This window comes from Gallus gallus, chromosome Z, assembly GCF_016699485.2.
Source record: "Gallus gallus isolate bGalGal1 chromosome Z, bGalGal1.mat.broiler.GRCg7b, whole genome shotgun sequence".
NCBI classification, from domain to species: domain Eukaryota; kingdom Metazoa; phylum Chordata; class Aves; order Galliformes; family Phasianidae; genus Gallus; species Gallus gallus.
The window spans coordinates 27,681,040-27,695,248 of NC_052572.1; the positions used below are offsets into that span (position 1 = coordinate 27,681,040).

General features: G+C 57.1%; 1 long non-coding RNA gene across 2 annotated transcripts; it reads right to left on the reverse strand.

The window, feature by feature from the left end:
• Positions 1–459: 459 nt before the first annotated feature.
• Positions 460–13,727, reverse strand: LOC121108550. Of its 2 annotated transcripts, XR_006932378.1 has the most exons (3): positions 13,573–13,727; positions 9,855–12,772; positions 460–7,060 (listed from the first exon to the last, which is right to left on the reverse strand). It is a non-coding gene; the product is annotated as an uncharacterized LOC121108550 (long non-coding RNA). The 2 variants fall into 2 exon arrangements; XR_005843129.2 differs by lacking the exons at positions 9,855–12,772; positions 13,573–13,727 and adding an exon at positions 7,276–7,530.
• Positions 13,728–14,209: the final 482 nt, after the last annotated feature.

Here is a 14,209-nt window from a genome sequence, read left to right on the forward strand (position 1 = left end):
CTCCGTTTGCCCGCGTGGGTGCTGGGGAGAAGTGTTAGGAGGAAGGAGCATCAGGGAGGAGCTGTGTCGGACCGCCTGTGATGGCTGTGGGTCCCGAGGCAGGCACGTGGGGAGGTGAGGTCTGGGAACTGAGTATTAAGGAGAGAAAGGGAGCGTGGGAAGTAGCGAGAGGAGGAGAGGTGGAAAGTGGTTTTGTTCCTTGCTGTCCGCCGCTGTTTGCAATTGGCAGTAATGTAAATCCACTCAGTGCGCGTTGAGATTGTTTTGCCTGTGAGGGTGATTGGTATAGTGAGCTCCCTGTGTTAGTGTTAACGCTGGAGATTGCCCAACTTACTGTGCACCCGATCCTGCTGAGGACAGAGAGTTAGAGGGGGGCTGTGATGGCAAGGGGCTGCCGGCCAAGCTGGGAGCCGTACAGCAAAATGCACTCTCATCGACATCTAGAGAGCGCACTTGGTACATGCTAGTAAATCTATTTCATTTCCTTACAAGTAGGTGCTCCCGAGACTGCACTGCTCTCTGACTGCAGTACTTTAGTTGTTGTGATTTGGCCTGGGATTGAGTGCCGTGGCCTGGCAGAGTCTCACGGGTGCTGGTTATTGGATTCTTTTCGTGAAAACAGAGGTGCTAACACACGCGTGCTTTTGGCTGCTGCAGAGCAGTGCTTGCACAGAGCCAAGGACTTTTCTGCTTCTTGTGCTGTTCATCCAGCGAGGAGGCAGGGGACAGAGCAGAAGCTGGGAGCAGCCACAGCCAGGAGACGGAGCCACACAGCCGGCCCAAACGGGCCGGGATGTCACGCTCGGCAATGAAAGCGTGTGTCAAGCAGGAGGAATGGGTCATGGTGGGATGGATGCTCTTGCCTTCCCAAGAGATGGTTACGTGCAGTGAGCGCGCTGTTCCTGGATGTGGCTGAATATCGGCCTGCCGATGGCATGCAGGGAATGTGTCCCCCGTTTTCCTGGTTGTGCGGGCCTGGTTTTTGCTTTCCCTAGTACGGTGTCTTGCTCTCAGCCCCCTGAGTTCTCGCACCGTTGCCTTCCCGCCTTTGTCCCCGCTCCCGACCTGGGGCCGGTGAGACAGGGCTGTTTATCAGTCTGCGGGGCTAAACCACGACAACGCTAGCAAACAGACACACGTGTATCAAGATAATAACAACATTAGATACGTGTACGTACTCCTAAAAGCGTGGGCGTCAACGGGGCAGTCTGTTCTTTCCAGACAAGCTTTTGCTGAACTGCGTGAATGCAGAAATTCAGCAGGCACACCCAGGAAAGACAGCATTGGTTGGAGGAGCTCCTCAGCAGCAGAAAGTGGTGGTTACATCTGCCCCAGCCTTTGTGCCGAAAGCTCAGGTGACTCCCGGCGTGTGCATATGGCAAGCGGAAGGATTGCTTAAGGCCATCACTAAGTGACCCGTGCACCAGGTGGGCGCAAGACTGTTCTACCAGCCGCATTTGTTTTTGCAGCGGCTGTGTTTTCTTGCCCGGCACGTGACCTGTAACGCCGAGAAAAGAAAGCACCTGGACACAAGCACCACAGCAGTTCAAATCGCACAAACACGGTCAGGGTGTGCAGGTCACTTGTTCTCTCACCTTCCCGGTGAAGAACAGGAAGGGCCCACCTGGCCGCCTAGAAAGGGGCCAACAAACACCTCCCCACGCTCACCGCTATCTGGGGTCCCGCTCGCCGACTTTACCGCTTCAGGCTCACCTGACTACACACAGCGGGCAGATGAGCTCCCCCTACCGCTCGGCCGGCGAGACGCCGAGCAGTGTGGAGCGTGCAGCTGCTGCTGCTGCTGCTGCTTCTGCGGGTGGTGGTGCTCTGCTGAGCGGCGCCTCCATCCTGCAGCTCTTCCCAGCTACCAGCTGGAGGCACACTGCGCAGAGTGCATGCCAGGGCAAGGAATGTTTTGGGAGTGAAGGGGAGGTCCCAGCGCTACTGGGCCTGCCCAAAGGGAGGGGTGGCCCGGACAGGAAATCCCTCCCCTTTACCTACATAGGGAGGCGCCATTTTCTTTCAGTCTGCCTTTCACAGGGAGCTGCCGCCATTTTGTGAAACTGCAGGGGCGCCATTTTGTTTCAGTCCACATTCCATAGGGGGGAGCCTCCATTTTGTGGCACTTTGTAAGCCACGGGTTTGCGTAGCGCTCAGTGATTGGCTGAGCGGCCTTTGTTTTAGCAGCTGTCATTTTCTGCCATCTCCCTCGGACCGGCTGGCTAGTCCCTTTGGAGCAGGACGTGCTCAGGTGTTACAAGACGTGTGTTCCTATAGACGTGTAGGGGGTGTAGGTGCCGTCAGTGGAGGTTGACGGTGGCCTCTGAGGAGAAGGCAGGGCTGCCCCAAGGCAGATGCCAGCAATCTGATCTGGCTCCGGTGGCACTGCCACAGGGCAAAGCTGAGCCCAGCGCGCGAGGGTTGCGGCGCCTTGGGGCATGAACCCAGAGGGGAGGAGAAGAAAGAGGACAGCGGCTGCTGTCCAGCAGTGGGGAGAGAGGAAGGAGAAGCGTGAGAAACGGCCCTGCTAATGTCCAGTTGAGCAGAGGAGGAGCAGGAGGTGGGTCGGGAGGAGGAGCAGGAGGAGGAGGGAGAGGAGGGGCAAGAGGAGGGGCAGGCTGAGGTGGGAGAAGGATGAGGACCGGGAGGAGGAGGAGGCAGAGCAGGAGGAGCGGGAGGAGCGGGAAGAGGTGCTCCAGGAGCTGGAGCAGAGCTTCCCCTGCAGCCCAAGGAGGAGAGCATGCCAGAGCAGGCTGATGTGTCCCGAGGGAAGCAGCAGCCCTCCGTTTGCCCGCGTGGGTGCTGGGGAGAAGTGTTAGGAGGAAGGAGCATCAGGGAGGAGCTGTGTCGGACCGCCTGTGATGGCTGTGGGTCCCGAGGCAGGCACGTGGGGAGGTGAGGTCTGGGAACTGAGTATTAAGGAGAGAAAGGGAGCGTGGGAAGTAGCGAGAGGAGGAGAGGTGGAAAGTGGTTTTGTTCCTTGCTGTCCGCCGCTGTTTGCAATTGGCAGTAATGTAAATCCACTCAGTGCGCGTTGAGATTGTTTTGCCTGTGAGGGTGATTGGTATAGTGAGCTCCCTGTGTTAGTGTTAACGCTGGAGATTGCCCAACTTACTGTGCACCCGATCCTGCTGAGGACAGAGAGTTAGAGGGGGGCTGTGATGGCAAGGGGCTGCCGGCCAAGCTGGGAGCCGTACAGCAAAATGCACTCTCATCGACATCTAGAGAGCGCACTTGGTACATGCTAGTAAATCTATTTCATTTCCTTACAAGTAGGTGCTCCCGAGACTGCACTGCTCTCTGACTGCAGTACTTTAGTTGTTGTGATTTGGCCTGGGATTGAGTGCCGTGGCCTGGCAGAGTCTCACGGGTGCTGGTTATTGGATTCTTTTCGTGAAAACAGAGGTGCTAACACACGCGTGCTTTTGGCTGCTGCAGAGCAGTGCTTGCACAGAGCCAAGGACTTTTCTGCTTCTTGTGCTGTTCATCCAGCGAGGAGGCAGGGGACAGAGCAGAAGCTGGGAGCAGCCACAGCCAGGAGACGGAGCCACACAGCCGGCCCAAACGGGCCGGGATGTCACGCTCGGCAATGAAAGCGTGTGTCAAGCAGGAGGAATGGGTCATGGTGGGATGGATGCTCTTGCCTTCCCAAGAGATGGTTACGTGCAGTGAGCGCGCTGTTCCTGGATGTGGCTGAATATCGGCCTGCCGATGGCATGCAGGGAATGTGTCCCCCGTTTTCCTGGTTGTGCGGGCCTGGTTTTTGCTTTCCCTAGTACGGTGTCTTGCTCTCAGCCCCCTGAGTTCTCGCACCGTTGCCTTCCCGCCTTTGTCCCCGCTCCCGACCTGGGGCCGGTGAGACAGGGCTGTTTATCAGTCTGCGGGGCTAAACCACGACAACGCTAGCAAACAGACACACGTGTATCAAGATAATAACAACATTAGATACGTGTACGTACTCCTAAAAGCGTGGGCGTCAACGGGGCAGTCTGTTCTTTCCAGACAAGCTTTTGCTGAACTGCGTGAATGCAGAAATTCAGCAGGCACACCCAGGAAAGACAGCATTGGTTGGAGGAGCTCCTCAGCAGCAGAAAGTGGTGGTTACATCTGCCCCAGCCTTTGTGCCGAAAGCTCAGGTGACTCCCGGCGTGCGCTTATGGCAAGCGGAAGGATTGCTTAAGGCCATCACTAAGTGACCCGTGGACCAGGTGGGCACAAGACTGTTCTACCAGCTGCATTTGTTTTTGCAGCGGCTGTGTTTTCTTGCCCGGCACGTGACCTGTAACGCCGAGAAAAGAAAGCACCTGGACACAAGCACCACAGCAGTTCAAATCGCACAAACACGGTCAGGGTGTGCAGGTCACTTGTTCTCTCACCTTCCCGGTGAAGAACAGGAAGGGCCCACCTGGCCGCCTAGAAAGGGGCCAACAAACACCTCCCCACGCTCACCGCTATCTGGGGTCCCGCTCGCCGACTTTACCGCTTCAGGCTCACCTGACTACACACAGCGGGCAGATGAGCTCCCCCTACCGCTCGGCCGGCGAGACGCCGAGCAGTGTGGAGCGTGCAGCTGCTGCTGCTGCTGCTGCTTCTGCGGGTGGTGGTGCTCTGCTGAGCGGCGCCTCCATCCTGCAGCTCTTCCCAGCTACCAGCTGGAGGCACACTGCGCAGAGTGCATGCCAGGGCAAGGAATGTTTTGGGAGTGAAGGGGAGGTCCCAGCGCTACTGGGCCTGCCCAAAGGGAGGGGTGGCTCGGACAGGAAATCCCTCCCCTTTACCTACATAGGGAGGCGCCATTTTCTTTCAGTCTGCCTTTCACAGGGAGCTGCCGCCATTTTGTGAAACTGCAGGGGCGCCATTTTGTTTCAGTCCACATTCCATAGGGGGGAGCCTCCATTTTGTGGCACTTTGTAAGCCACGGGTTTGCGTAGCGCTCAGTGATTGGCTGAGCGGTCTTTGTTTTAGCAGCTGTCATTTTCTGCCATCTCCCTCGGACCGGCTGGCTAGTCCCTTTGGAGCAGGACGTGCTCAGGTGTTACAAGACGTGTGTTCCTATAGACGTGTAGGGGGTGTAGGTGCCGTCAGTGGAGGTTGACGGTGGCCTCTGAGGAGAAGGCAGGGCTGCCCCAAGGCAGATGCCAGCAATCTGATCTGGCTCCGGTGGCACTGCCACAGGGCAAAGCTGAGCCCAGCGCGCGAGGTTGCGGCGCCTTGGGGCATGAACCCAGAGGGGAGGAGAAGAAAGAGGACAGCGGCTGCTGTCCAGCAGTGGGGAGAGAGGAAGGAGAAGCGTGAGAAACGGCCCTGCTAATGTCCAGTTGAGCAGAGGAGGAGCAGGAGGTGGGTCGGGAGGAGGAGCAGGAGGAGGAGGGAGAGGAGGGGCAAGAGGAGGGGCAGGCTGAGGTGGGAGAAGGATGAGGACCGGGAGGAGGAGGAGGCAGAGCAGGAGGAGCGGGAGGAGCGGGAAGAGGTGCTCCAGGAGCTGGAGCAGAGCTTCCCCTGCAGCCCAAGGAGGAGAGCATGCCAGAGCAGGCTGATGTGTCCCGAGGGAAGCAGCAGCCCTCCGTTTGCCCGCGTGGGTGCTGGGGAGAAGTGTTAGGAGGAAGGAGCATCAGGGAGGAGCTGTGACGGACCGCCTGTGATGGCTGTGGGTCCCGAGGCAGGCACGTGGGGAGGTGAGGTCTGGGAACTGAGTATTAAGGAGAGAAAGGGAGCCTGGGAAGTAGCGAGAGGAGGAGAGGTGGAAAGTGGTTTTGTTCCTTGCTGTCCGCCGCTGTTTGCAATTGGCAGTAATGTAAATCCACTCAGTGCGCGTTGAGATTGTTTTGCCTGTGAGGGTGATTGGTATAGTGAGCTCCCTGTGTTAGTGTTAACGCTGGAGATTGCCCAACTTACTGTGCACCCGATCCTGCTGAGGACAGAGAGTTAGAGGGGGGCTGTGATGGCAAGGGGCTGCCGGCCAAGCTGGGAGCCGTACAGCAAAATGCACTCTCATCGACATCTAGAGAGCGCACTTGGTACATGCTAGTAAATCTATTTCATTTCCTTACAAGTAGGTGCTCCCGAGACTGCACTGCTCTCTGACTGCAGTACTTTAGTTGTTGTGATTTGGCCTGGGATTGAGTGCCGTGGCCTGGCAGAGTCTCACGGGTGCTGGTTATTGGATTCTTTTCGTGAAAACAGAGGTGCTAACACACGCGTGCTTTTGGCTGCTGCAGAGCAGTGCTTGCACAGAGCCAAGGACTTTTCTGCTTCTTGTGCTGTTCATCCAGCGAGGAGGCAGGGGACAGAGCAGAAGCTGGGAGCAGCCAGAGCCAGGAGACGGAGCCACACAGCCGGCCCAAACGGGCCGGGATGTCACGCTCGGCAATGAAAGCGTGTGTCAAGCAGGAGGAATGGGTCATGGTGGGATGGATGCTCTTGCCTTCCCAAGAGATGGTTACGTGCAGTGAGCGCGCTGTTCCTGGATGTGGCTGAATATCGGCCTGCCGATGGCATGCAGGGAATGTGTCCCCCCGTTTTCCTGGTTGTGCGGGCCTGGTTTTTGCTTTCCCTAGTACGGTGTCTTGCTCTCAGCCCCCTGAGTTCTCGCACCGTTGCCTTCCCGCCTTTGTCCCCGCTCCCGACCTGGGGCCGGTGAGACAGGGCTGTTTATCAGTCTGCGGGGCTAAACCACGACAACGCTAGCAAACAGACACACGTGTATCAAGATAATAACAACATTAGATACGTGTACGTACTCCTAAAAGCGTGGGCGTCAACGGGGCAGTCTGTTCTTTCCAGACAAGCTTTTGCTGAACTGCGTGAATGCAGAAATTCAGCAGGCACACCCAGGAAAGACAGCATTGGTTGGAGGAGCTCCTCAGCAGCAGAAAGTGGTGGTTACATCTGCCCCAGCCTTTGTGCCGAAAGCTCAGGTGACTCCCGGCGTGCGCTTATGGCAAGCGGAAGGATTGCTTAAGGCCATCACTAAGTGACCCGTGGACCAGGTGGGCACAAGACTGTTCTACCAGCTGCATTTGTTTTTGCAGCGGCTGTGTTTTCTTGCCCGGCACGTGACCTGTAACGCCGAGAAAAGAAAGCACCTGGACACAAGCACCACAGCAGTTCAAATCGCACAAACACGGTCAGGGTGTGCAGGTCACTTGTTCTCTCACCTTCCCGGTGAAGAACAGGAAGGGCCCACCTGGCCGCCTAGAAAGGGGCCAACAAACACCTCCCCACGCTCACCGCTATCTGGGGTCCCGCTCGCCGACTTTACCGCTTCAGGCTCACCTGACTACACACAGCGGGCAGATGAGCTCCCCCTACCGCTCGGCCGGTGAGACGCCGAGCAGTGTGGAGCGTGCAGCTGCTGTTGCTGCTGCTGCTTCTGCGGGTGGTGGTGCTCTGCTGAGCGGCGCCTCCATCCTGCAGCTCTTCCCAGCTACCAGCTGGAGGCACACTGCGCAGAGTGCATGCCAGGGCAAGGAATGTTTTGGGAGTGAAGGGGAGGTCCCAGCGCTACTGGGCCTGCCCAAAGGGAGGGGTGGCCCGGACAGGAAATCCCTCCCCTTTACCTACATAGGGAGGCGCCATTTTCTTTCAGTCTGCCTTTCACAGGAGAGCTGCCGCCATTTTGTGAAACTGCAGGGGCGCCATTTTGTTTCAGTCCACATTCCATAGGGGGGAGCCTCCATTTTGTGGCACTTTGTAAGCCACGGGTTTGCGTAGCGCTCAGTGATTGGCTGAGCGGCCTTTGTTTTAGCAGCTGTCATTTTCTGCCATCTCCCTCGGACCGGCTGGCTAGTCCCTTTGGAGCAGGACGTGCTCAGGTGTTACAAGACGTGTGTTCCTATAGACGTGTAGGGGGTGTAGGTGCCGTCAGTGGAGGTTGACGGTGGCCTCTGAGGAGAAGGCAAGGGCTGCCCCAAGGCAGATGCCAGCAATCTGATCTGGCTCCGGTGGCACTGCCACAGGGCAAAGCTGAGCCCAGCGCGCGAGGTTGCGGCGCCTTGGGGCATGAACCCAGAGGGGAGGAGAAGAAAGAGGACAGCGGCTGCTGTCCAGCAGTGGGGAGAGAGGAAGGAGAAGCGTGAGAAACGGCCCTGCTAATGTCCAGTTGAGCAGAGGAGGAGCAGGAGGTGGGTCGGGAGGAGGAGCAGGAGGAGGAGGGGAGAGGAGGGGCAAGAGGAGGGGCAGGCTGAGGTGGGAGAAGGATGAGGACCGGGAGGAGGAGGAGGCAGAGCAGGAGGAGCGGGAGGAGCGGGAAGAGGTGCTCCAGGAGCTGGAGCAGAGCTTCCCCTGCAGCCCAAGGAGGAGAGCATGCCAGAGCAGGCTGATGTGTCCCGAGGGAAGCAGCAGCCCTCCGTTTGCCCGCGTGGGTGCTGGGGAGAAGTGTTAGGAGGAAGGAGCATCAGGGAGGAGCTGTGTCGGACCGCCTCTGATGGCTGTGGGTCCCGAGGCAGGCACGTGGGGAGGTGAGGTCTGGGAACTGAGTATTAAGGAGAGAAAGGGAGCCTGGGAAGTAGCGAGAGGAGGAGAGGTGGAAAGTGGTTTTGTTCCTTGCTGTCCGCCGCTGTTTGCAATTGGCAGTAATGTAAATCCACTCAGTGCGCGTTGAGATTGTTTTGCTGTGAGGGTGATTGGTATTGTGCATTTGCATGTTAATATTGCTATTACTGTATCTATTACATTTACTTATTTTTAGATTCTCCAGCAAAATTTGTAACTCTTTGTCTGCATTACTTAAATACTCTGTCTTCCTATGGATTGTGTAACTTGTCATTGATTCATGCCAAGTGTTCTTGTTATGGAATTCCTTTTAGTAAAAAATGGGCGCTAACAGTCACATGATATTAGAAGATAAAGAGAAGTACAGTGACAGAGTGCAAATACATTTCTGCTTCTTATGCTCTCCTTCGAGCCAGGAGGCTGGAGTAGCACAAGAAGTTGTGGGAGGGCGGCCGGATAACATAGCTGGCCACTTTCCATAACTGTACCATGCGTATATACCTGTACCATCTAATGATCACCGCAGTTACAGCCAACCTGCAGAAGGAGGCATGAGAGCATACTGGGAGCAATGCTGATTGTCTTCCCAGCTAAACTGTGACACGAGACTGGTCCCCGCTTTTCTGGGAGCACCTGAATATCCATCTGCCGCCAACGGGAACCTGGAAATGAATCCCGCATTTTGCCTTGCTCCTTCTTGCGGCCTGGGCCTTGCCCCGGAAACGGCCTTCAGCCTCTCCTGTGAGTCCTCCCACTTCTACCTTGCCGGTACTGTCCCCAGCCTTGCCTGGGGAGGGAGAGCGAACCACTGTGTGCTGTTTAGCTGGGCCTCGAGGGCTACACCCCAGCAGGCACAAGTAACCCACAGACAGTTCTCGGCAGGCCAAAGTTAAAGATATGGCTATGCTCCTGAAAGCATCAGTATGAAACGGAGAGGCCACTTGCCAATCCCAGCCTTTGGGCCCTCGAGCCCAGTTCTTTGGTACCTTTCAGGCTGCAGGGGCTACAGCAGGATTCAACCCTGCATTTCCAATAGCATGCGTGGCTTGAAGCCAGAGGGAACAGGATTACCCTGTCACACACCCCTTCCAAAGGACGCAGGGCCTTGTCCTTGAGTAGCTGCACTGAGAAAAGGCGGCTCCTGGGCAATAGCACTCCCGGGAGCGCACAAACACAGCCTCAAGCTGCAGCTCTATGGCTCTCTCATCTTCCCTGCTAACAACAGCATCTGTCCCGCTTGCCCTCCAGAAAGGGGGCAGAACGGCTCCCCAGAACACTCAGAGAGCCCCCCTCCCTTTCCGTGAATCTACACTTTCAAGCCCTCCTCACTACGCCCAATGAGCAACAGAACATCCTCTTACCACTCAGGGCAGCCAGGCACCGAACGCTGTGGCGTGTAAAGCTGCTGCTCCTGCTCCACACACCTGCCTCTCCGGCCCGCAGCTCTTCCTGGTCAGCAGCAGGCAGCGCTGTGCCGACTGCATGCCGGGGTGGGAAAGAAACCTCAGGTGAAGGGCAGGGCCCAATGTCAATCAGCCCCACCGGAGGTGGCAGGGCCCTGCACAGGAAATCCCTCCCACCTCCCTGCATAGGGAGGCGCCATCTTGTATCCGCCTGCCTTCCACGGAGAGGAGACGCCATTTTGGGACACTTGGTAACCCACGTGTCTTTGTATCCTCTCAGATTGGCTGAGTCACATTTGTTAAATGCCATTGTCTTCTCAGGTCTGTCCTGAACGGCTGCTTGCTTCCTCCAGCTACGGGAGGGCTCTGGTGTAGAAACGCAGGGGTTTAGATGCAACTGTGCAGCCCAGATGATACTGTTAAAACTCGGCTGCGTTTGCCCACACAGCATTCTGAGTAGCTACGCTCTGCGTCGGTGGAAATGCTGCGCATGGGCAGAGCATCCTCTTATCCACAGACTGCTGCTGCGCAGCCTTTGGGAAAGCAGCAGAGCCCCTTCCTTTGGAAGCACCTCGGCAGACTCAGGGCCCGTAAGCCACGATGTTACGCTGCGGTACCACCGGGTGCAGCGCAGATACTCACTCCAGCGACAGGACTACCCTCACTTTGTGCTACTGCAGTGCGCTAGGGAATTGTCGTGGGTCTGGCTAGGGCAGAGATCTTTTTCTTGTGGCAGGCACCTGTCCTGCAGGTTTGGAAATCGGGCCGTGAACAGCGCGGATCACACAGCCACCTAAGTGCTGTAGCAGAGCGCTGCTTCCACAGAAACCAAGGACGCTTCTGCTTCTTATGCTCTCCTTCGAGCCAGGAGGCTGGAGTGGCACAAGAAGTTGCGGGAGGGCGGCGGGGATCCCAGCTGGGCCACCTGGCCCAAACTGAACCAAGGGGATATTCCGTACCGCCTAATGTAGTGCTCCGCAGTTACAGCCAACCTACAGAAGGAGGCATGAGAGCATACTGGGAGCAATGCTGATTGTCTTCCCAGCAAACTGTGACACTAGACGGTCCCGGCTTTTCTGGGAGCACCTGAATATCCATCTGCCCTGCCAACGGGAACCTGGAAATGAATCCCGCATTTTGCCTTGCTCCTTCTTGCGGCCTGGGCCTTGCCCCTGGAAACGGCCTTCAGCCTCTCCTGTGCGTCCTCCCACTTCTACCTTGCCAGGTACTGTCCCCAGCCTTGCCTGGGGAGGGAGAGCGAACCACTGTGTGCTGTTTAGCCGGGCCTCGAGGGCTACACCCCAGCAGGCACAAGTAACCCACAGACAGTTCTCGGCAGGCCAAAGTTAAAGATATGGCTATGCTCCTGAAAGCATCAGTATGAAACGGAAAGGCCACTTGCCAATCCCAGCCTTTGGGCCCTCGAGCCCAGTTCTTTGGTACCTTTCAGGCTGCAGGGGCTACAGCAGGATTCAACCCTGCATTTCCAATAGCATGCGTGGCTTGAAGCCAGAGGGGAACAGGATTACCCTGTCACACACCCCTTCCAAAGGACGCGGGGCCTTGTCCTTGAGTAGCTGCACTGAGAAAAGGCGGCTCCTGGGCAATAGCATTCTCCGGGAGCGCACAAACACAGCCTCAAGCTGCAGCTCTATGGCTCTCTCATCTTCCCTGCTAACAACAGCATCTGTCCCGCTTGCCCTCCAGAAAGGGGGCAGAACGGCTCCCCAGAACACTCAGAGAGCCCCCCTCCCTTTCCGTGAATCTACACTTTCAAGCCCTCCTCACTACGCCCAATGTGCAACAGAACATCTCTTACCACTCGGGCAGCCAGGCACCGAACGCTGTGGCGTGTAAAGCTGCTGCTCCTGCTCCACACACCTGCCTCTCCGGCCCGCAGCTCTTCCTGGTCAGCAGCAGGCAGCGCTGTGCCGACTGCATGCCGGGGTGGGAAAGAAACCTCAGGTGAAGGGCAGGGCCCAATGTCAATCAGCCCCACCGGAGGTGGCAGGGCCCTGCACAGGAAATCCCTCCCACCTCCCTGCATAGGGAGGCGCCATCTTGTATCCGCCTGCCTTCCACGGAGAGGAGACGCCATTTTGGGACACTTGGTAACCCACGTGTCTTTGTATCCTCTCAGATTGGCTGAGTCACATTTGTTAAATGCCATTGTCTTCTCAGGTCTGTCCTGAACGGCTGCTTGCTTCCTCCAGCTACGGGAGGGCTCTGGTGTAGAAACGCAGGGGTTTAGATGCAACTGTGCAGCCCAGATGATACTGTTAAAACTCGGCTGCGTTTGCCCACACAGCATTCTGAGTAGCTACGCTCTGCGTCAGTGGAAATGCTGCGAATGGGCAGAGCATCCTCTTATCCACAGACTGCTGCGGCGCAGCCTTTGGGGAGCAGTAGAGCCCCTTCCTTTGGAAGCACCTCGGCAGACTCAGGGCCCGTAAGCCACGATGTTACGCTGCGGTACCACCGGGTGCAGCGCAGATACTCACTCCAGCGACAGGACTACCCTCACTTTGTGCTACTGCAGTGCGCTAGGGAAATGTCGTGGGTCTGGCTAGGGCAGAGATCTTTTTCTTCTGGCAGGTACCTGTCCTGCAGGTTTGGGAATCGGGCCGTGAACAGCGCGGATCACACAGCCACCTAAGTGCTGTAGCAGAGCGCTGCTTCCACAGAAACCAAGGACGCTTCTGCTTCTTATGCTCTCCTTCGAGCCAGGAGGCTGGAGTGGCACAAGAAGTTGTGGGAGGGCGGCGGGGATCCCAGCTGGGCCACCTGGCCCAAACTGAACCAAGGGGATATTCCGTACCGCCTAATGTCGTGCTCCGCAGTTACAGCCAACCTACAGAAGGAGGCATGAGAGCATACTGGGAGCAATGCTGATTGTCTTCCCAGCTAAACTGTGACACGAGACGGTCCCCGGCTTTTCTGGGAGCACCTGAATATCCATCTGCCCGCCAACGGGAACCTGGAAATGAATCCCGCATTTTGCCTTGCTCCTTCTTGCGGCCTGGGCCTTGCCCCTGGAAACGGCCTTCAGCCTCTCCTGTGAGTCCTCCCACTTCTACCTTGCCGGTACTGTCCCCAGCCTTGCCTGGGGAGGGAGAGCGAACCACTGAGTGCTGTTTAGCCGGGCCTCGAGGGCTACACCCCAGCAGGCACAAGTAACCCACAGACAGTTCTCGGCAGGCCAAAGTTAAAGATATGGCTATGCTCCTGAAAGCATCAGTATGAAACGGAGAGGCCACTTGCCAATCCCAGCCTTTGGGCCCTCGAGCCCAGTTCTTTGGTACCTTTCAGGCTGCAGGGGCTACAGCAGAATTCAACCCTGCATTTCCAATAGCATGATTGGCTTGAAGCCAGAGGGAACAGGATTACCCTGTCACACACCCCTTCCAAAGGATGCGGGGCCTTGTCCTTGAGTAGCTGCACTGAGAAAAGGCGGCTCCTGGGCAATAGCATTCTCGGGAGCGCACAAACACAGCCTCAAGCTGCAGCTCTATGGCTCTCTCATCTTCCCTGCTAACAACAGCATCTGTCCCGCTTGCCCTCCAGAAAGGGGGCAGAACGGCTCCCCAGAACACTCAGAGAGCCCCCCTCCCTTTCCGTGAATCTACACTTTCAAGCCCTCCTCACTACGCCCAATGTGCAACAGAACATCTCTTACCACTCGGGCAGCCAGGCACCGAACGCTGTGGCGTGTAAAGCTGCTGCTCCTGCTCCACACACCTGCCTCTCCGGCCCGCAGCTCTTCCTGGTCAGCAGCAGGCAGCGCTGTGCCGACTGCATGCCGGGGTGGGAAAGAAACCTCAGGTGAAGGGCAGGGCCCAATGTCAATCAGCCCCACCGGAGGTGGCAGGGCCCTGCACAGGAAATCCCTCCCACCTCCCTGCATAGGGAGGCGCCATCTTGTATCCGCCTGCCTTCCACGGAGAGGAGACGCCATTTTGGGACACTTGGTAACCCACGTGTCTTTGTATCCTCTCAGATTGGCTGAGTCACATTTGTTAAATGCCATTGTCTTCTCAGGTCTGTCCTGAACGGCTGCTTGCTTCCTCCAGCTACGGGAGGGCTCTGGTGTAGAAACGCAGGGGTTTAGATGCAACTGTGCAGCCCAGATGATACTGTTAAAACTCGGCTGCGTTTGCCCACACAGCATTCTGAGTAGCTACGCTCTGCGTCAGTGGAAATGCTGCGAATGGGCAGAGCATCCTCTTATCCACAGACTGCTGCGGCGCAGCCTTTGGGGAAGCAGTAGAGCCCCTTCCTTTGGAAGCACCTCGGCAGACTCAGGGCCCGTAAGC